At 41.6% G+C, this 20,343-nt stretch overlaps 1 protein-coding gene across 1 annotated transcript in view; it reads right to left on the minus strand.

Annotated features, from left to right (window-relative positions):
• The window catches only part of rptor (regulatory associated protein of MTOR, complex 1), a 499,208-nt gene that overhangs the window by 158,261 nt on the left and 320,604 nt on the right, over positions 1-20,343 (minus strand). The gene's annotated exons all lie outside the window — the stretch shown is intronic.

Consider the following 20,343-nt stretch of genomic DNA (forward strand, 5'->3'; position numbering starts at 1 on the left):
GCTGACACTGGATCTTCAGGGCGTAGAGCACATTGTTTTGCATGTTTCAGAATTATGGCGTCAAGTTGAAAGAACACAAGTTTAATGCTGAAACCCACTGCAAATCAACATTAAAATCACTGAAAGTTCAATGTTCTAAATATAAGTTGAGAATGCTTCACGACTTTACTTTGCTGTTTTGTTTTCACATGGATGACATAGAACACAGAGGAGAGTACAGGCCCTTCAGCCCACAATGTTGTGCCAACCTTTTAATCTACCCTAAGATCAATTTGATGCTTCCCTTCTAAATAGCCCTCTACTTTTCTATCATCCAATGAGACAGGGAAAGGATGGTAGGGATACAGGAACCATGGTGTACAAAGGCTGCTGAAAATCTGGTCAAGAAGAAAAGCTTACAAAAGGTTCAAAGAACTAGGTAATGATAGAGATCTAGAAGATTATTAGGCTAGCAAGATGGAGCTTAAGAATGAAATTAGAAGAGCCAGAAGGGGCCATGAGAAGGCCTTGGCGAGCAGGATGAAAGAAAACCCCAAGGCGTTCTACAAGTATGCAAAGAGCAAGAGGATAAGATGTGAGAGAATAGGACCAATCAAGTGTGACAGTGGAAAAGTGTGTATGAAACCAGAGGAGATAGCGGAGGTACTTAATGAATACTTTGCTTCAGTATTCACTACGAGAAAGGACCTTGACGATTGTAGGGATGACTTACAGCAGATTGATAAGCTTGAGCATATAGACATTAAGAAAGAGGATGTGCTGGAGCTTTTGGAAAGCATCAAGTTGGATAAGTCTCCAGAACCAGACAAGATGTACCCCAGGCTACTGTGGGAAGTGAGGGAGGAGATTGCTGAGCCTCTGGCAATGATCTTTGCATCATCAATGGGGACGGGAGAGGTTCCAGAGGATTGGAGGGTTACAGGTGTTGTTCCCTTATTCAAGAAAAGGAGTAGAGATAGCCCAGGAAATTATAGACCAGTGAGTCTTACTTCAGTGGTTGGTAAGTTGATGGAGAAGATCCTGAGAGGCAGGATTTATGAACATTTGGAGAGGCATAAAATGATTAGGAATAGTCAGCATAGCTTTGTCAAAGACAGGTCGGGACTTACGAGCCTGATTGAATTTTTGAGGATGTGACTAGACACGTTGATGAAAGTGGAGCAGTAGATGTAGTGTGTATGGTATTTGATAAGGTACCCCATGCAAGGCTTATTGAGAAAGTAAGGACACATGGGATCCAATGGGACGTTGCTTTGCGGATCCAGAATTTGCTCACCCACAGAAGGCAAAGAGTAGTTGTAGATGGGTCATATTCTGGATGGAGGTCAGTGACCAGTGGTGTGCCTCAGGGATCTGTTCTGGGATCCCTTCTCTTTGTGATTTGTATAAATGACCTGGATGAGGAAGTGGAGAGATGGGTTAGTAAATTTGTTGATGACATAAGGGTTGGGGGTGTTGTGGATAGTGTGGAGGTTTGTCAGAGGTTACAGCGGGTCATTGATAGGCTGCAAAACTGAGCTGAGAAGTAGCAGATGGAGTTCAACCCAGATAAGTGTGAGGTACAGAGACGTCAGGGGTAAGTTTGTTTTTACGCAGAGAGTGGCGAGTGCGTGGAATGGGCTGCTGGCGATAGCAGTGGAGGCGGATACGATAAGGTCTTTTAAGAGACTCCTGGATAGGTACATGGAGCTTAGAAAAATAGAGGGCTATGGGTAACCCTGGGTAATTTCTAAACTGAGTATGTGTTCGGCACAGTATTGTGGGCCGAAGGGCCTGTATAGTGCTGAAAGTTTTCTATATTTCTATCCATGTGCCTATCTTAGAGCTTCTTAAATGCCCCTAATGTATTTGCCTCCATTACCACACGCAACAAGACGCCCCATACAGCCACCCCTCTCTGGGTAAACAACTTGCATCTGACATCCTCCCTCCCCATACTTTCCTCCATTCTGCTTAAAATAAAAATTCCTCCAATCTCCTTGTATTAGTCACTTCTGCCCTGGAAAAACTAATTTGGCTACCACCCCGATTTATGCCTCTTATTCTCTTGTACACCAGGTCAAGTCTTATCCACCTTCACTTCAAAGAGAAAAGCCCTAGCTTGCTCCACCTATCTTTACGAAATATGCTCTCTTATCCAGGCAGCATCCTGTGCACCAACTCTAAAATTTCCATATCATTCCCATAATGAGGTGACCAGAACTGAACACAATGCCAAAGCATGATTACAAAATACAGCAACACAGCTTCTGTTTTTCTTGGAACGTAGAAGACTGAGATCAGAGTTTATGGAGGTATATAAAATTATGAGGCGTATATATTGGGTAAATGCAAACAGGCTTTTTCCACTAAGTCTGGGTAGAACTACAACCAGAGGTCATGGGTTAATGGTGAAATGTTTAAGGGGAACATGAGGGGAAACTACTTCACTCAGTAGGCTGTGAGAATGCAGAATGAGCCGCCAGCACAAGTGGTGCATGCAAGTGCGATTTCAAAGTTTGAGTTAAGTTTGGATAGATACATGGGTGATAGGGGTATGGTGGGCTATGGTCCCAGTGCAAGGTCGATTGGAGCAGGCAGTTTAAATTATTTTAGGATGGACTGGATGGGCCAAAGGGCCTGCTTCTGTGCTGTACTTCTCTATGACTATGACCCGCAGGAACAGGTTGTCCAGTGGTATCTATACGAGATTAATTTGGATCCAGTGACTTCTGAGAAAAGGAAACCTGCACTATGCACTAGAATTGAGCATATTGCAAAAAAAATTGGGAAATGAGTAGCAGCCTTAACACAGCCAGCACTGCAATGTCACAACCATCAACTGGCACAGAATAATGCAGCACACAGCAGGATTTTTGAAACACTAATCCATATTCAAATGGCTGTCAATCAATCATACCTATTATCATAGATGGATCAACTTTCATCTGTCTGGAGAGAAAGCAATTACTTTCATTATTGTACTGAGCAGGGAGAAAGCAGCTTACACCCCTGCATATGAATACTTAGCAAAAGCATCTTATTTACATGATGGCTGGCTTGTTAAGTGTGAAAGATTCTCAAAATGATGAATTATGCAGTTTTTAGGTTTCCCATGGTGTAGCAATCTGAATATTTAAAACAGTTACATAATGAAAAAATGAAAGATTTCTGTTTGATAATGCAGTGTGTTTACATAAGAAAGACACACAGCAGACTAATGTTATGCCCTTGTAAACTTCACATTCTTATGTAAAAGACCGTAGGTTTTAAGAGGGCAGTACCGCCAACATGATGAAAATTTGCATTTATGGAGTCTTACAACTCTTTTTCATTTCTAAGACTGCTACATGTGGTCTCAGAAATTTATCCTGATGCAATGAAAGTAAATCTTCCTAAACTAAGAGGCTAACACAGGATTAGCAGTAGAATTGTGCAGATTTGATGTATATTTTTACAGACATTCAGCCTCTACACTCTGCAAAAATAAAAGGGACAATTTTGGATTTAAAAAACTTTCTAATATAGCACTAACGGGCAGCACACTGTACTGTAGCAGTTGGCGTAAAGCTTTACAGCGCCAGTGACTTGGGTTCAACTTCTACCACTGCCTGTAAAGAGGTTAGTATGCGCTCCCAGTGACCGCATGGATTTCCTACCTCATTTCATTGGGTTTCTGAGTTTTGGGCATGCTATGTTGTGGGCTACCCCAGCACATCCTCGGAAATCACAACAATTTCACTGTGTGTTTTTGGTACTTCAATAAACGGTACATAGAACATTGTGGAGTGGTACCAGATCTCCGGCCCACAATGTTCTACTGACCTTTTAACCCATTCTATGATCAACCCTTCCCTCCTACATAACACTCCATTTCTCTATCATTCATCTGACAAATTCTCAAATGCCCCTAATTTGTACATGTGACAGATCAAGCTAATCTTAATCTTTTAAGATGTTTACCTTTAGCCCAACTCTGAAAAAGTTGATCTCAATAACTTCACTGTGACTGTTAAGAGAACACATCAAAATGAATACTTCATTTAAAAATCCTGACAACAGGCACTGATCAGTTACTCGACAGTGGGGGGGGGGGGGGCATCACAACTGAGCTCGATGTTCTTATTTGATAACTGAGGCATATGATGCAGTCAATGCATCATATCTTTGAATGGACAATGAACCCATGAACACTATCTACTATATTTTCCTCTCTTTCTAATATAGCACTGACGGGGAGCACACAGTACTGTAGTAATAAATAAATATATAGTATATTCACACTTTGTAATTTATAGCTTTCCTTATTATGTATGAATGTACTGCTGCACCAAAACAATAAATTTCACAACATACTTACTGGCTGTTACACCGCTAGCATTGAGGGCAGCAATGAAGGTCTTCCACCTCTGTGCAGGATTCTTCATTGCTGTTTCCGTAACAATTGTGTTTTTGACCTGTTAGGGTTGTTAGCCCTAAACTGAATCTGGAGAATTGGTGGACCACTCTTAGTCTAGCCTCTTCACTTTGATCTGTTTGGCCTGGGTGACCCTACCAAGAACCAAAGCGCAGGGCCTTGACTCCAGCCAGCATAGCTCTCTGAGTCATTGACGCACCTAAGCCTCCAAACCCTACAAAACTGGAGGTTCACCAAGCAGTGCTTTTTAAAAGCATTCAGATTGCAACTGATTGTTCACATAAATGAGAATTACAACCAGCAAGTTTGATCAAGTTAACTCAGAATTTTCATTTGTGCATCAGATGCCCCATTTTTCTCCTCAGTAGAGCCCAAAAAACGGGAATACAGCAATGAATCAGAATCAGATTTATTATCACTGACTTATAGTGCCAGGACATAAAATTTCCATAAATTACTGTGAATGAAAAGCTAAAAATTCAAATACTGAAATGTCAGCAGTTCAGAAGTATTCATCTCCATTTGCTTGGTACTTAGTTGAACCACCTCTCACAGCTATTACAGCCTGTAGTCTTTTTGGATAAGCCTACAGTAGCTTTGCACAAAACGATGGAGCAAGATTTGCCCATTCCTCCTTGTAAAATTGCTCAAGCTGTGCCCGGTTAGTTTGACAGTGGCAGTAGAAAGCAATAATCAGATCTTGCCAGAGACGTTCGATCGGGTTAAGGTCAAGACTCTGACTGAGCCACTCAAGGACATCAATTTTTTTCTTTTAAAGCCATCCCTGGTTGCTTTGGCAGTGTGCTTTGGGGTGTATTCCTGCTAAAGGATGAACTTTCTCCCCAGTTTAAGTTTTTTGGCAGATGCTGGCAGGTTTTTATTCAGGCTTGTTCAAGAAGTCCTACTTCAATATATTTTAAATTTAGAAAATGAGATAGTAAAATGTGAAAACAGTTGTGGGGGCTGAATGCACTGTATGCCAGTGATATTAAACTTGATTCTGTGCAAAATCTTATGAAATGCTGGTTAAGACCCAACTGAAGTCCAATGTCCAGTTTTGGGAAACAGGTTTTGGAAGGATCCTTATAATCTTGTAAAGGATCATGATTTGATGATTTTTGTGTAGCAGCACTGATGAAAAGTTTAGCTCTGGGAACTCCCTTTTTTTAAAATTTAGAGACACAGACATTTCCAGCCCAATGAGCTCACCTTGGCAATTACACCTACGTGAGCAATTAATCTACTAACCCCCTTACACCTTTGGAAGGTGGGTGAAAACACACACAGTCACAGTGGGAATGTACGAAGTCCTTATAGAGTTTGGTGGAAATAAAACCGGGGGTGCTGGTGCTGCAATAGCTTACATTAACGGCTACACTACCATGCCGCCCCTAAGCATTTGTAAGCAACAGTTATCCCTGACATTTTGTAGGATGCATGGAACAGTCTATGGTTCAGTCCTACCCAGCTCCTCTCCCTCGACTTTTTATCTGCTTTTGGCACTCAAAGAACCCAAAATGGCTGTAACTTTTACTGCCAATTTCAATCCAGCTTTCACTCTCACATGGTCCTTTCCCTTCCCTTTTTGGAACCCTCTGAGTGAGGGGGAAGGTTAGCAACATCCATTGCAAGGCCACAGATTCCCACAGCAACACAGACAATCCCCACTCACCCTGGCTCCTGTATGGACTCCATTCCATTCTTCCAGCTCTTCCGTCTTCTTTATATCAGCTTCAGCAATGAGATTTCCCCTCCATTATCCTGATTCTGATCATACCCCTCCCTCAGCCAGCCCCATTGTGGGCAGAACTCTCCCCAACATCAATGACATCTTCAAGAGATGCCGCTGGCTGAAGAGGGCAGCACAGGTCACTAAGGACCCTCACCTTCCAGAAAATACCCCTGTCCTGCTACTACCACTGGGGAAGAATACTGGAGGATGAAGACCCACACTCAACGATTCAAAAATGGCTTCTTCCACTCTGCTATGAGATTTCTGAATGGCTCATGAACTGTACTTCAATATTCCTTTCACTGCATTTTGCTGTAATTTACTGTAAAATGTTATGTCCTGGCACTGTAAGTCAGTATCCATAACGGAGCTGACTGATGTTCTTTGCAATTTCCTCTACCTTCAGCAAGATTCCACCACCAAAGCAGTGATTTTGATCCATGGCTGAGAGGGCCCTTGACTGTACCTTGGTGCATCTCTGTTCTTAAACCCTCTCCTGTACAGAACAAGGAGTGGATCCTCACTTTCCATTTCACCAGCACCTGCATTTAATGGATTTCCTTTGTTATTTCCATGACCTTCAAGATCTTCACCACCAAAACTACCCTTCGCCTTCATTCACATTTCAGTGCTCTGAAGATGCTGCTTTGGTGGTGGAATCTTTTGATGGTAGACACAAGTGCAAAGGATGTCAGTCAGCTCCATTATGGATACTACTCTCCCAAGCACTGAGGACATCTTTAAAAGGTGTCATCATCATAAAGGATCCTCATCACCCAGGACACGCTCTCTTCTCATTGCTATCATCAGAAAGAAAGTACAGGAGCCTAAAGGCACACACTCAATGTTTTATAAATAGCTTCTCTTCTTCCACAATCAGGTTTCTGTATGGACAATGACTCCTACATTACTGTTTTTGCTTACATACACACACACACTCTGGATTCCGATTAGTTTGGACACATAGGGATCAGTGTACTCTGGCCCAATTAAGTAGCTGCCCCAATTAGCCAAAGTTTCATGAAAATAGTTAAAGAGGTATTAAAAAAAGACAAACTATAGTTTAACTGAGTAACAAAATATGTATTTAACTGAAATATAGAACAAATTAAAACACTATCAATACTACTACAGTACTATAAAATTGTGTTTAGTTCCTAATTTTAATCAACAGAGGAATTCATCCAATGCACCTGCACGCTGCCATTGTTTTGGTTGACTATAAATGAAGCCTCGTGTAGATAATGGACTGGCTTCATACAATGCTAACAATGACTACATCCTCCAAATCTTCATTTTCATTGTAACATTCAAGATGATTGTTGATACCTTCAAGCTCTTTGTAGTTCTTAACTTATTTAAGTACTGAAATAATTTCTTTTGCATTCCTGGCTGTTTCAGGTATCTCCAAATCTGAATGCTTGAAACCGCAATGACCAAAACTGTTCTGAATTGTCTTAACAATTAAACAGTATAATGTCCAAAGTAAACAAAGAGAATCCCAGCTATTTTCTCAATAAGTTTTTTGTTTTTTAAATTGTCCCAAATAAGCAGTTGCCCCAATAAACCAATGGCCCAATTTACCAGAATCCATTGTATTTCTTATTGCAGTTCATAGTATTTTTATGTGTTGCACTATATTGCTGCTACAAAACAACAAATTTTACGACATACATCAGTGACAGTAAACATGATTCTGATTAAATGCAGATGCTGGTAGAGAAGAACATTAAGACTAAAGGAACTCACTGGTCCACTCTTTGAACTCTACTCCATATCCCTTTCCCATTGTATTTCCTGCAGTTTCCACAGAAGTTGGCAACCTCTTTCGATCTCTCTGCATCCCACCATGCTGAGAACAAAGCAGTTCAAGGTACCAACAAACTGTTTCCACATTATTCCATCTTAGTAGATTTACTGTGCTCAAGGTGCAGTCTCTTCTACAAGGAAGGAACAAAATGTGGATGTGTAATGGAGTTACAAAGCACTGGCTTTCAGGGTGGCCCTGAGCTTCTGATAGCTTTTCACCTGATTTCTCCTTTCCATGACCACACTGACCCGCTGGTAGCCTTTTGCACTGGGCCCATGGTCAAATGTAATGCTTCAGGAAGAACAATAGTCTTCTGTCTGATCTGAGCATGTATCAGTCTTTCAGGTTTAGAGTCAAATTTAACCATTTAAGGAAACTTGCCTTCTGTTTGTAAATTGAATGCAGGCCATCCACACCACTGCCCCTCACTACACAGCCTGATCAGCTGGGCATTTTTGACAACTCTAACCTACACTTCATCACTTTCACAAATTTGTTTCAGCTTTCTCTCTAACTTGCCCACTGACTCATCAACTAGATGGCTACATCAACAGTTCATCACCACAGTAACTCTGGCTTCACCTTATTGGACAATCCATATTTCCCCAATCCTCGCTATGAATTCAAGTTCAAGTTTATGGTCAATCAACCATAGCATACAGCTAAATGAAACATCGTTCCTCTGGAACTAATTAGCAAAACACAATATAGAGTCACACACAGCACATACAGTCACAAAATAATATTAGCACAAGTCCCTGAGTGGCATGGCCTTAAGATTGTCAGGTTGACAAAAAGTACGAGCTGCGTGTTTAAGTAAGGTAGTATAATGTTACTGGCATTATGCTAAAACAAATAGTCCCATAAATATGTAAAACAGCAGCAATAAAAGATGAAAAGTGAGCAGCGGAATTGAACTCGAGACACAGGCTAATAGTATTATGCTAACCATGACACCACTGTGCCACTAATCGAGATAGCATGGGCAAATTGAGTCAAATGGCCTCTTTTCTAAAGAAGCTATCATTCTGTGATCAGAAATAGGGATTCTGCCCATTTCCCCCAAACTACACTTGAAATTCAAGTTCACAACAGTCAAAATTATGGTAAAATCAGGAAGACAGAATGAAGCTGAAATGGAGATCAATATTAAAAGCATTGCTCATGTGAGCTGCCATTCACTTGCCGCTCCTCAGATTTTGATATTTAATTGCAATACCAGTCAAAGGGACTGCTTGACCATCAATTAACTCTTATTAATCAAGCTTCATACAGGAATCTGTATATTGTGCATCGTTAAAAGAATCTTGCAAATGACATTCATGTCAATCAGTTCAATTACAAACTTGGTCAGTATTTCTAAACAGATTATTAGCACATTTGAACATTATCACACTGCTGTCTTGGAAAAAGTACAGATAAGAGTAACTCAGCAAAGAATCAGGCTGTTTGAATCACTCCAGGCTATTTAATATTTGCATACACAAATCCAATGCTAATTCTACTTTACTTCCCCCTACAGTCCATAGAATACTGTAGAAATACATACTGTAGAGCAGAATTAGGCCATTTGGCCAAAGTGTTTGCTCTATCACTCCAACATGGCTGATTCTTTGCCCCTCTCAACCCCATTCTCCCGCCTTCTCCCCGTAATCTTTGATGCCCTTACAAATCAAGAACCTAATCTCTACTTTAAGTATACCCAGTCCCCTTATCTTCCTCAGATTAAATTGCTCATCAACATGCAGGGGCATGAGAAGATAGCACAACCACATTAATCTCACATGGAGAGTGGAAAACCTTTGGGAGGAATGAGTGCACTGATACGGAACACCACTGGCTACATAGGGAATGAGCAAACTCCACATAGATAGCATCGGAGGTCAGGATTGATCCCAGGCTGCTAGAGCTGTGACCCAATAGCTCTGTCAGCTGACCCACTGTACTGCCCCTAAGCCACCAAATGATTTGAGATACAGTATATAAAAAAAAGCCTCTTGACCTTTAAAGCTTAGTTACAGACAGTCTATGAACCTATGAACCTACTTAGCCAGTGTCTCTTCCCTGGGGTGGAAATGGCTAATATAAGGGGGCATAACTTTAAGGTGATTGGAGAAAAGTGTCAGAGCCATGTTTTTTTTTCACAGAGAGTAGTGGATGTGTGGAACATCCTGCGATTGGCGATGGTAGAGGCCAATACATTAGGGACCGTAAGATACAGGAACAGGATTAGTCATTCAGCCCATCGAGGTCTGCTCCGCCATTCCACCGTTGCTGATCTTAGATCCCACTCAACCCATTCGCTTGAGATTCTCAATAAGACGATAAGACATTTAAGAAACTTTTAGATTAGCATATGGAGGACAAGTAAATGAGGGCTATGAAGGAGGGAAAGGTTAGATTGATCTTAGAATAGGTTACAAGTTAGTTCCAATATTGTGGGCTAAAGGGCCAAACTGCTGTACTGTTTTATGAACAATACCTCATTATTTTTCTTTTGCACTATTTTTTCCTTTGCACTGTATTGCTACCGCAAAGCAACACATTTCACTTCATAAGACAGCAAAAATAAAACCGATTCTGATTCACCCCACTGTTCAGGGTATGGTTCTCCTTGTCAAATAATTAACTGGACAAATTCCCTGGGCTCAAAATAAATATAACACTTTTAACTTGGCAGAAGTAGGTTCTGACATTATTTCAATAAGAGGTGGCATTCCAGATTCCTGGCAAGAGATGAAGGAGGTTGCAGAAGTCAAAGAGAAATCATTTGTCAGTACTGATTTCCCTTTGAAAGCTTGGAAGCTGTATAATCTAGAAAGACAGCAAGATCAATGTGGCTGGAAAACAGGCTCTGGAATACCAGATGGCCAGATATGCACCTGATGCGAAATGACCAGAGAACCTGGAATGAAAAGCAAACTTCAGAATGAAAGTTCTAGAATAAGGTAATGGAAAGCAGAGCTTGTGCAAAACTTGGACCTCTGACAAAAACCTAGAACTACGCATAACCTAAATAAAATAAGGTAAGATTACCTGGTATCTAATCATAATTACAGATGTTAAAAATCAAACTGAAAGCAACAAGTTGTTCTGAGTGGTAGAAGAGTCAATAACCAGAAGTCACAGATTTAAAGGTAATAAGCAAATTACTGGAAGCAAGAGGAGGGATCTTTCCTCTAGGGTAAACACTGTGATACAGGTACCCAATAAAGTGACTACTCTGTGTATGCTTGTGGTCTTCTGCTGCTGTAGCCCATCCACTTCAAGGTTTGATGTGTTGTGTGTTGAGAAATGCTCTTCTACACACCACTGTTGGAATGCATGGTTATTTGAGTTACTGTCACGTCCTGTCAGCTTGAACCAGTCTGGCCGTTCTCCTCTGACCTCTCTCATTAACAAGGCGTTTTCTTCCACAGACTGTCACTCACTGGATTTTTCTTTCATTCTTGCACCCTTCTCTGTAAACCCTAGAGATTGCTGTGCACGAAAACCCCAGTAGATCAGCAGTTTCTGAGATACTCAAACCATCCCATCTAGCACCAACAATCATTCCCCGGTCAAAGTCACATTTCTTCCCCATGATGTTGTTTGATTTGAATAACGACTGAACCTTTTGACCATGTCTGCATTCTGTCAGGTACCGAGTTGCTGCCACATCATTAGCTGTTTGGATATTTGCATTAACGTGCAGGTGTACAGGTATAACTAATAAAGTGGACAATAAATGTAGAATGGACAATTTAAAAGGGTGGAGGAGACAGATTTACCAATAACATTGAAAACAGAACTGAATAAATACAGAAAATAGAGATGTGGAACTAATTGGATATTTCTACCAAAGGGCTGACATGAAGCTCTTTTGGACTAATGGGGAGTTTTGGGACACTTTGAATATTTTTATTAGCATACATAGATTGATCTTAGTTTATAAGGTCAGCACACGTTGTGGGCGAAAGGGGCCTGTACATTGCTATCTTGTTCTATGTTCTATTCTGGGAAAACCTCAAATCTAGAGTTGGAAAGCAATGGTTTAAACAGCTCTAATGTAACAAACCAGTAAGTTTTCATTATTTATAAATAGACTGCATTTGTAGTTGGCAAGACCAGTATTTATGGACCATCTTTAAGTGCTGGTTCCTACCCATATCACTGAACTACTGCAGGAGTTATTGTACTCCTACAGGGCTGTAAATAATTCCAAAAATTTGCCCAGCATCATTGGAGGAAACGTGATTCATATCGAAGCAGGATGCCCTGTAATCTATAGCTTTGTGAGGACCTCTTGGTAAAAGCCTTGGTGAATTGTAGTATTTTGATGGCATATGTGTAGTCATATTGGAGGGGCAGTGGGTAACAATGAAGTAGGCTGTTTTGTCTCGAGTTCTGTCAAGCTTCTCAAGCCTTGCTAAAGCAGCAGCAGCAGGGCAATGATGGTGCCTGGATCAGAAATTAAAGCATTAAGGAGAGGTTGGACAAACTTAGATTGTTTTCTGTGGGCAAATGGAGCTGAAGGGCAATCTGGTGGAGGTATATAAAAACAGGTGAGGTACAGATAAGGTAGATCAACAAGATCTTTCAAATACTAAAGGGTGGAGCTTTAAGGTGGGGGGAAGATGTTTAAAGGAGCTTTATAAGACAAGTTTTCTTTTATACAGAGAGTACCAGGTGCTTGCAACACACTGTCAGAGGAGAGGGACAAAGCACGGCAGCAATCTTTAAGAGGAATTTAGTCAGGCAAGTGAACAAGCTGGGAATTAAGGGATACAAGCAATGTGCAGACAAGTGGGAGTAATTTGGTATCATGGTCAGCACAGACACTGTGGGCCAAAGGGCCTGTTCCCATGCAGTATAGACTGTTCTACAGACAGTACACCGTTCTATATTTTGCCAACACTGATCACTTGGAAATAGTTGCTTAGAGACTTTCTTAGTATTCAATGAGTACCATCTATTGTATTCAATGGGTGGCAATCTCACCAAACGCTAATAGACTGTCACTTTCTGAAGACACTTGTGTGCCATGAGTGAATGCTATTTGATAGCATTTTCCACTTTCTAGCCAAGGCACAATATCCCCCTGCTCTCCCACACTCCCCCTCAAGCACCCTATAGCCAGCCAGATGGCCCGTTTTACTATTTGGAATTGAACACTGTACAATTAACATTGACGTTTCTGATAGTCATCGATGAAAGAGCTGACGGTAGCTGTGTCATCCACTTTTTGATCCAAGTTGCTAATTTAGAAGCAGCATTACCCACATGAATTCCCACTCAGCATTTCCTTTCCACACCGTATAATGTCCTTGAGGACTCATTGGCTGCCATTCTTCTGTCAAATTGGTGCCCATTTCCAAGATTTACCCTGGATCTCCAAAAGACTAGGTTTAACTGACAGTTTAACCAAATATTTTTCTGGAAACTCTCAAAATAGCATGTCTAATGTATTTTCACAGTCCTCCTCTCGACAGTCAAAGAGATTAGGTGGACAGGACCTTCCTCCTATTCTGATTGCTCATTTAATAGGTCATGATTGGACTGAAGGGCTGGGGATGGCTTGTCCTCGATTGGAGAAGTGAGTGAGTGAGTGAGTGCGTGCGTGCGTGCGTGTGTGTACATATATATATATATATATACATATAGGGCTTGTTTTGCTGTCATCTTGTTTTGTTCTGTTTTTGTTGTTGCTCTGCTGAACATTATGGGTATGTGCCGGTTGGCGCCGGAATGTGTGGTGACACTTGCACACAGCACGTCCTCAGGTTGTGCTGGTTGTTACGGCAAATGGTCCATTTCAGTATGGAGATTTGTGAAATAAAACTGAATCTGTATGGATTTTCCTCAGGTTTACTCCTGTGAAGAAAGTATACTGTGTTATCAAATTATGATTTGGGAAATATCACTGTTTCTTATTTCTTCACTTGCAGCCTGCTTTTACTCCAATGAGCACTAACTAAGAACAAACTTACATCATATATCAACTAGGTTGACTTTAGAAACACACACAAAATACTGGAGTAACTCAGCAGGTCAGACAGTATCTATGGAGAGGAATGGATACGTCTTCCCACTTCCTTTCCAGTCCTGATGAAGAGTTTCGGTATGAAACATCAACTGTTTATTCATCTCTACAGATGCTGCTTTGATCGATTTAAGCAGCAGAGCAGATTGGAAAGCTCAGGTCCGGGCCGAATCGAGGGAGTGGGTCTCAGGGCGTATCGAAACAGCAGGGTCCAAGTGCACGGAAAGAACCACAGTTTATCCAATTTAAGCGCCGGGCCAGATCAAACAGGTGAGGGTGTCAGGGCCGGAAGAGGAGAATGGGCTGGTGCTCAGCTTGCTGCTTGTGAGGTTTACTCATTACTGAACAGAACAGAGGCTATGGGCAGAAACTAATGGGCTCCTGGATCGGCTGTGACTGGCTTTGTGGCAATGAACCACTTTTGTGAACTTCAGTTCTGAATGTTACTTATATTATTTGCATGATTTGATTTTTTTCTGCACATTGGGTGTTTGACAGTCTTCTTTTTAAGTGGGTTCTAGTGAGTTTCTTTGTTTTGTGGCTGCCTGTAAGGTGACAAATCCCAGGGTTGTATATAGTATACATATTTAGATAAAACATGTATTTTGAACTTTTTGAGTTTAACATTCAGGATACAAACCAACAACTGGGGCATTGAGAAAAGCTGGGATCGTCTCCACAAACCAAGATGACATCACCATCAACTACCTCTTAAAAGATGCACAGAATCATAAATATTCACATCCTTCTGTTATTCTGCATCCTTGATTCAAAAATATTTTCATTAAACAGAATTGATGACATCAGAGAACAGAGTTAGAAAAGTTACTGAACCTCACAGAATGGAATTAAAATCAGCAGTGGGTAAGAATTGGGCAACCATCAATTTTAATAAGATTTTGTGTTTCCCATTCACTGCATTTCTCTAGGTTGCCATACCCTGTGTTTCAGTCTATGCAGAGATGTTATTACAGAGTAATTAATGGGGAATTTGATTCAATAAATGGAAAACTGTGATTCATTGTAGGGCAATTCCCTCTAGATTTTTGTAATAATTTCTATAAGTACAAACCTTTTGTGAAATCATGACTATTCACAATTTTAAAGTTCTTACAAATATAAACTTTAAATGAAGAGCAGACTGATTTCTGCAGGCACAGCCCCATAATGTCACTTTGTCTGCAACAGTGGGTGAGACAGCTGGCTCTCCCCCATAAACATAGCATACGATTAACTGTTAGGTTGTGGTGTGGTGCTACTGGGAGCACACACATTCATGAGTCAGACTACTGCAGATTCAAAATCTACCCCAGAGACTCGAGTACAAGATACAGGCTAACACTTCAGTACAGTACTAATCAACCTCAGGGTGTCAGAGATGCCAATTCCCAAGCATGGCATCAAGGTCTGTATGCTCTCAATGATCAAGGTTAGTGCATACAAGTAGATGAATTTTAAGCGTCCTGGCCTGTAGTTTTCCCTCCATCAATAGCCCTAACATACAACATTCAAGGATATTTGTAGGATCATGCTGCAAGCACACAAATACTCTGAGAAACCCAGGATATTTGTTAATGCAATGGAACCAAAGCAGGTGGTGGTGAGCAGGTGAGATGCAACATAGAACGGTATAGCGCAAGAACAGGCCATTCAGCCACAGCCTGTGCGAACCTAGATATCAATTTTAACTGAATCCATCCACATGAACACAATCCAGATCACTCCACTCTCGGGGCATTCATGTGTATGTCTAGATGGCTTGTAAATGCTGCTAGTGTGTCTGCAGCCATTACCGCCCCGCATGCATTGCACACACCCACCGTTCTTTGTGAAAGGAATCCCTTGGACATCTCCTTTAAACTTTTCCTTTAGTCCTCTCGTCCTTGACATTTACACCCTGGGAGAAAGACTGTTTGTCCTATCAATGTATCTCACATTTCTCTAAAGAAAACCATACAAGTTTATCCAAACTTTTCTCATAGTTAATGCTGTTTATTCCAGACTGCAACTTGACAAACCTCTGCTACACCCTCTCCAAAGCTTCCACATCCTACCGGTTTTGAGGTGACAGAAACTGCCCCAAATACTTCAAATATGACCTAACCAAAACTCTATTAAGCTGTAATGCGACCTGCTGACAATTATACTTAGTGCCCTGACAGGTGAAAGCAAGCATGCCACACGCGTCCTTTAATACCCCACATACATGTACTGCCATCTTCAGGGAGCTATGGACTTGGACTCCAAGATTCCCCTGTGCGTAAACGCTCCTAAGGGTCCTGCAATTTACTGAAGAGTTTCCCCTTACATTTAACCTCCTAAACATCTCTCACTTACCCTGATTACATTTAATCCGCAATTTCTCTGCCCACACCTGCAACTGGTTTATATTATGCGTATCCTTTGACATTTTTCGTAAGGTTGTCACAGTCATACCCTTTAGTCAAAATAAGGGAGGGTCCTAATGCAAAAGAAAGAGGTGGAGAGGCTCAGGGAAAGAATGGCGGTGATGAGGACCATAGTGGTGAAAGTCACAGCTGCAAATGGCCTGTGTCTCAAATAGTCCTGACACCCAAGTCCAGCTTCTGGCCTTCCCATGTGGCTTAGCCACCTTCCCAAGGTGGGTTACTGGCATCATAAAACAAGTCGCATCAGGCTGATGGTTGACAGCTCATCTGCAAGGAAAACTCTGCAAGGAAAACTCTGATCTCAAATCTCTGCTGCCACTCATATGGAAGGCTTTGGGAGTAAACCCTGAGGAAATGTCTAAAGTTGGAGTCTCAAAGGCAGTCAAAAGCTGACTGGCAATTTCTGCAATGTCGCTGGTGCTAAACAGTATCAGGCTCTGTTATTCCTTTGAATTCTTCAGCTGCATGGAGAGGGGGAGCCTGCTGCGTGGTATGCTCTGCCCCTGACCAATGGAGGGCCTCAAACTTTGACAACCTTCTTCTCTATCTACAAATCTAATTTTTTACGTCACTCACAAACTTACCAATCAGGCTATCTACATTTTTGACCAAGCCATTCATTCATTTATTCAGTTAAGTGTGGCAGGGTGGAGGTATGTCTCTACCAAAGGAGGTATAAGGCTCTCCTTCCTTCCGCCAGCCTGCAGATCACCCTTGGGCAAGGTGTAGCACCTGCTTAGCCCCCCAATCCGGATCACGTGAAGCCATGGGGGCAGGTGGTGGATGGTCGGATGAATAGCTGGTGCATATCATGTCCTGGTTATGCAACCACTGATGCCAGGCAGACCATCTCTGAAGAGTATTGATAACGGCTGGGGTCACCCATCTTATAAAAGCTCTGCCCAGAAGGCGGCAATGGCAAACCACTTCTGTAGAAAACTTATGGTCATGGTTAGAGAGAGGAAGACCATGATCAACACGTCATACAACAAGGCACATAATAATGATGATGATTAATTTATTGATATAATGCTTCTCTACCACTACCTTTAGTGACTAAGGCAACTTTGAATCGAGGCTTCCAACTCTCCATGCATTGCATGCATCTAAATCTTGAAAAGGAGATACACATTCAACAAAGGCAAGAGTTTTAAAAATGAATAAATATCAAATAGAAATAATGCAACAGAACTATGCGAGGAATGAAGGAAGAGAGAGGATGACTCAATAGAGATGCAGGTGAGTATGGGTACAACAGAACAGCATTACACGAAGGATCGTCATTCAAAGGGCAGACCAATACAGTTGCTTATTTCAACCCAAGCAGCTTTTCCAATTTAGTAAACTAATCAATATCAATTTCCTAGTTGATTAGATGAGAGATTAACTTGCTTGGAAGTAAAAAGTAAACCGTGCAGTTTCAAAATTAGAGGCAGCTGGCATCGAGACGTAAAAATCTATTAACAAACCATATTGACAAGTTCTGTACTTCTCCAAAAAAATTTTATGAGTGAGTTCAGTACCTCAATTCGCTTTTTATACTTTTCCTCTGTTAAAGGCTTTATAAAGATGTGAGTTGCTCTCACTCCAAATGTGTGTGAGCTTGCCCTCAGCAGTGTCCACAGGCATCCTGCCTGATCAAAGGACAGCGATGCCAAGTGCAGTAAGCCTGTGGTCAGTCACCCTGGGTATACAGCGAACACTGGTCAAATCAATCTGTCACATCTTGAGAATAGTAATGCTTTACTTTTAGCATGGTAATCAATGTGACAACTGTGGAGAGATCATTAATCAGCTATTCACCTGGTGCAATGGGAGATCATGATCACATTTACTGAAGTTAAGTCAGGTAAAGCAGACCCTTATTTAGCCTATTAAGATATTCTAGTAAATGTCATGATACTAGCAATGAACAATAAAGCTGGCTGCACAATAATAGAAAATCTGCTGAGGAAGGACAAGATGTAAGACCCTTTATTTTCCGAGAGGTACATATATTGCCTTCCTAAATCCCCGGAACAACTGGGACAGTGGAGGTATCTCTACTTTTTAAAAAAAAAGTTTGCATGGATTCAGCATGTCATCTAAAACTTTGACAAACTTCTGGGGATGCACAGTGGAGAGCACCCTGACTCGTTGCATCGTGGTCTGGTATGGAAACACCAATGCACAGGAACGCAAATGCCATCAGAAAGTGGTTGATTCAGCCCAGTTCATCAATGACCCCCACCATCTGGGCCAGGCTCTTTTCTTGGTGCTGCCATCAGGAAGGAAGTATAGGAAGTTCACGAACATTTATTACCCTTCAACCTGAACCTGAATGGACAACTTCATTCATCTCAACACCGAAAAGATTCTACAACTTTGGACTCACTTTCAAGGACTCTACAACTCATGTTTTCAATATTATTTATTACTTACAGTGCTGTGTAGATGTGTGGCGGGTTGGAGATACATCTCTACCAATTGAGGTGTCAGGTGTGCCTTCCCTCCACTAGTTTGCGGGTCACCCTTGGGCAAGGTGTAGCACCTACTTAGCCGACCACCCCCCTCCCCACCCCCGGGTCAAGCCATGGGAGCAGGTGGTGGATGGCTGTATGAACAGCTGGTGCATATCACAATTCCTGGCGATGTGACCGCTGATGCCAGGCAGACAATCTCTGAAGAGTATTCATAATGGCTGGGGTCACCCATCTTGTAAAGACACTGGACAAAAGGCAATGGCAAACCACTTCTGTAGAAAAGTTTGTCAAGAACAATCATGGCCATAAAAAGGCCATGATTGCCCATATCATCCGACACTGCACATAATCAACAAGTTGTGCAAACGTCTTATGCACATATGTATAGCCAGGGTGCCTAGAACTTTTGACTAAGTACTGTAGTAATTTTATGTATTGCACTGTACTGCTGCCCCAAAAATATCAAATATCATGACTTGTGAGTGATGATAAGCCTGATTCTGATACGGGCCTCTATTGTGGATTGAGTGTGAGAAGGGAGAGGGGAATCATGGTTGAGAATAGGGGGAAGGGAGAGGGGAGGGAGCAGGAAGCACCAGAGACACATTCAGTAATGGTTAATAAACCAGCTGTTTGGAATCAAATGCCCAGTGTGTCAGGGAAGATGTGACTGCGTCCATGCCAATCCTCACCCTAGCATTCCTTCTCTGCCACCTGACCCACGACCTGTTCCCTGCTTCATGTTGACAAATGCAGTACTGTACAAGTCTCAGGCAGCCTAGGTATATATATATATATATATATATGTGCCTAAGACCTTTCCACAGTACTGTATTTATTCCTTGTTATTTTTTGTTTTGTGTTTGCATATTGGTCGCCTGTCCAGTTTTGCTTGTGTGTAATTTTTCACTGATTCTATTGTGTTTAGTTGTATCTATTATGAATGTCCACAAGAAAATAAATCTCGGTGTAGTACATAGTGACATATACGTATATGATAATACATTTACTTTGAACTTTGAAATAAATTTCCCACTTCATAAGCACTGATATACAATAACAAACATGAAATATAAATCACATAAAGAAAAGCAATTCCATTATTTACTATTGCAACAGCCTACTGTTGTCAGTATTAAATACCTTGGAAAAATGTAGGAATGGAATCTATTCAGATAAAATATTTCCCAAATTTTCTCAAGAGGCAAACCACACGACACAGCACCACAGCAAAGAAACAGGCCCTTCGGCCCATCCAGTCCATACCAAACTATTACTCTGCATCAGTGGTCCCCAACCTCCAGGCATACAAATGCCGGCCCAAATCAGAGGTGATCGCCGATTGCGTAGAGCAAGTGAAATCGGCAATCGCCTCTGATCTGGGCCGCCATTTCTGTGCTGGGCAGCACCTAATTAATTGGCTTGTTTATTTCGGCTTTTTTCTTAAAGATATGCTGGGTGCGCTCTGGCTACTGCTGCACCCCCTGCATGCCTCGCGGTCCGGAGGTTGGGG

Source organism: Hypanus sabinus, chromosome 23 (genome assembly GCF_030144855.1).
Source record: "Hypanus sabinus isolate sHypSab1 chromosome 23, sHypSab1.hap1, whole genome shotgun sequence".
NCBI classification, from domain to species: Eukaryota; Metazoa; Chordata; class Chondrichthyes; order Myliobatiformes; family Dasyatidae; genus Hypanus; species Hypanus sabinus.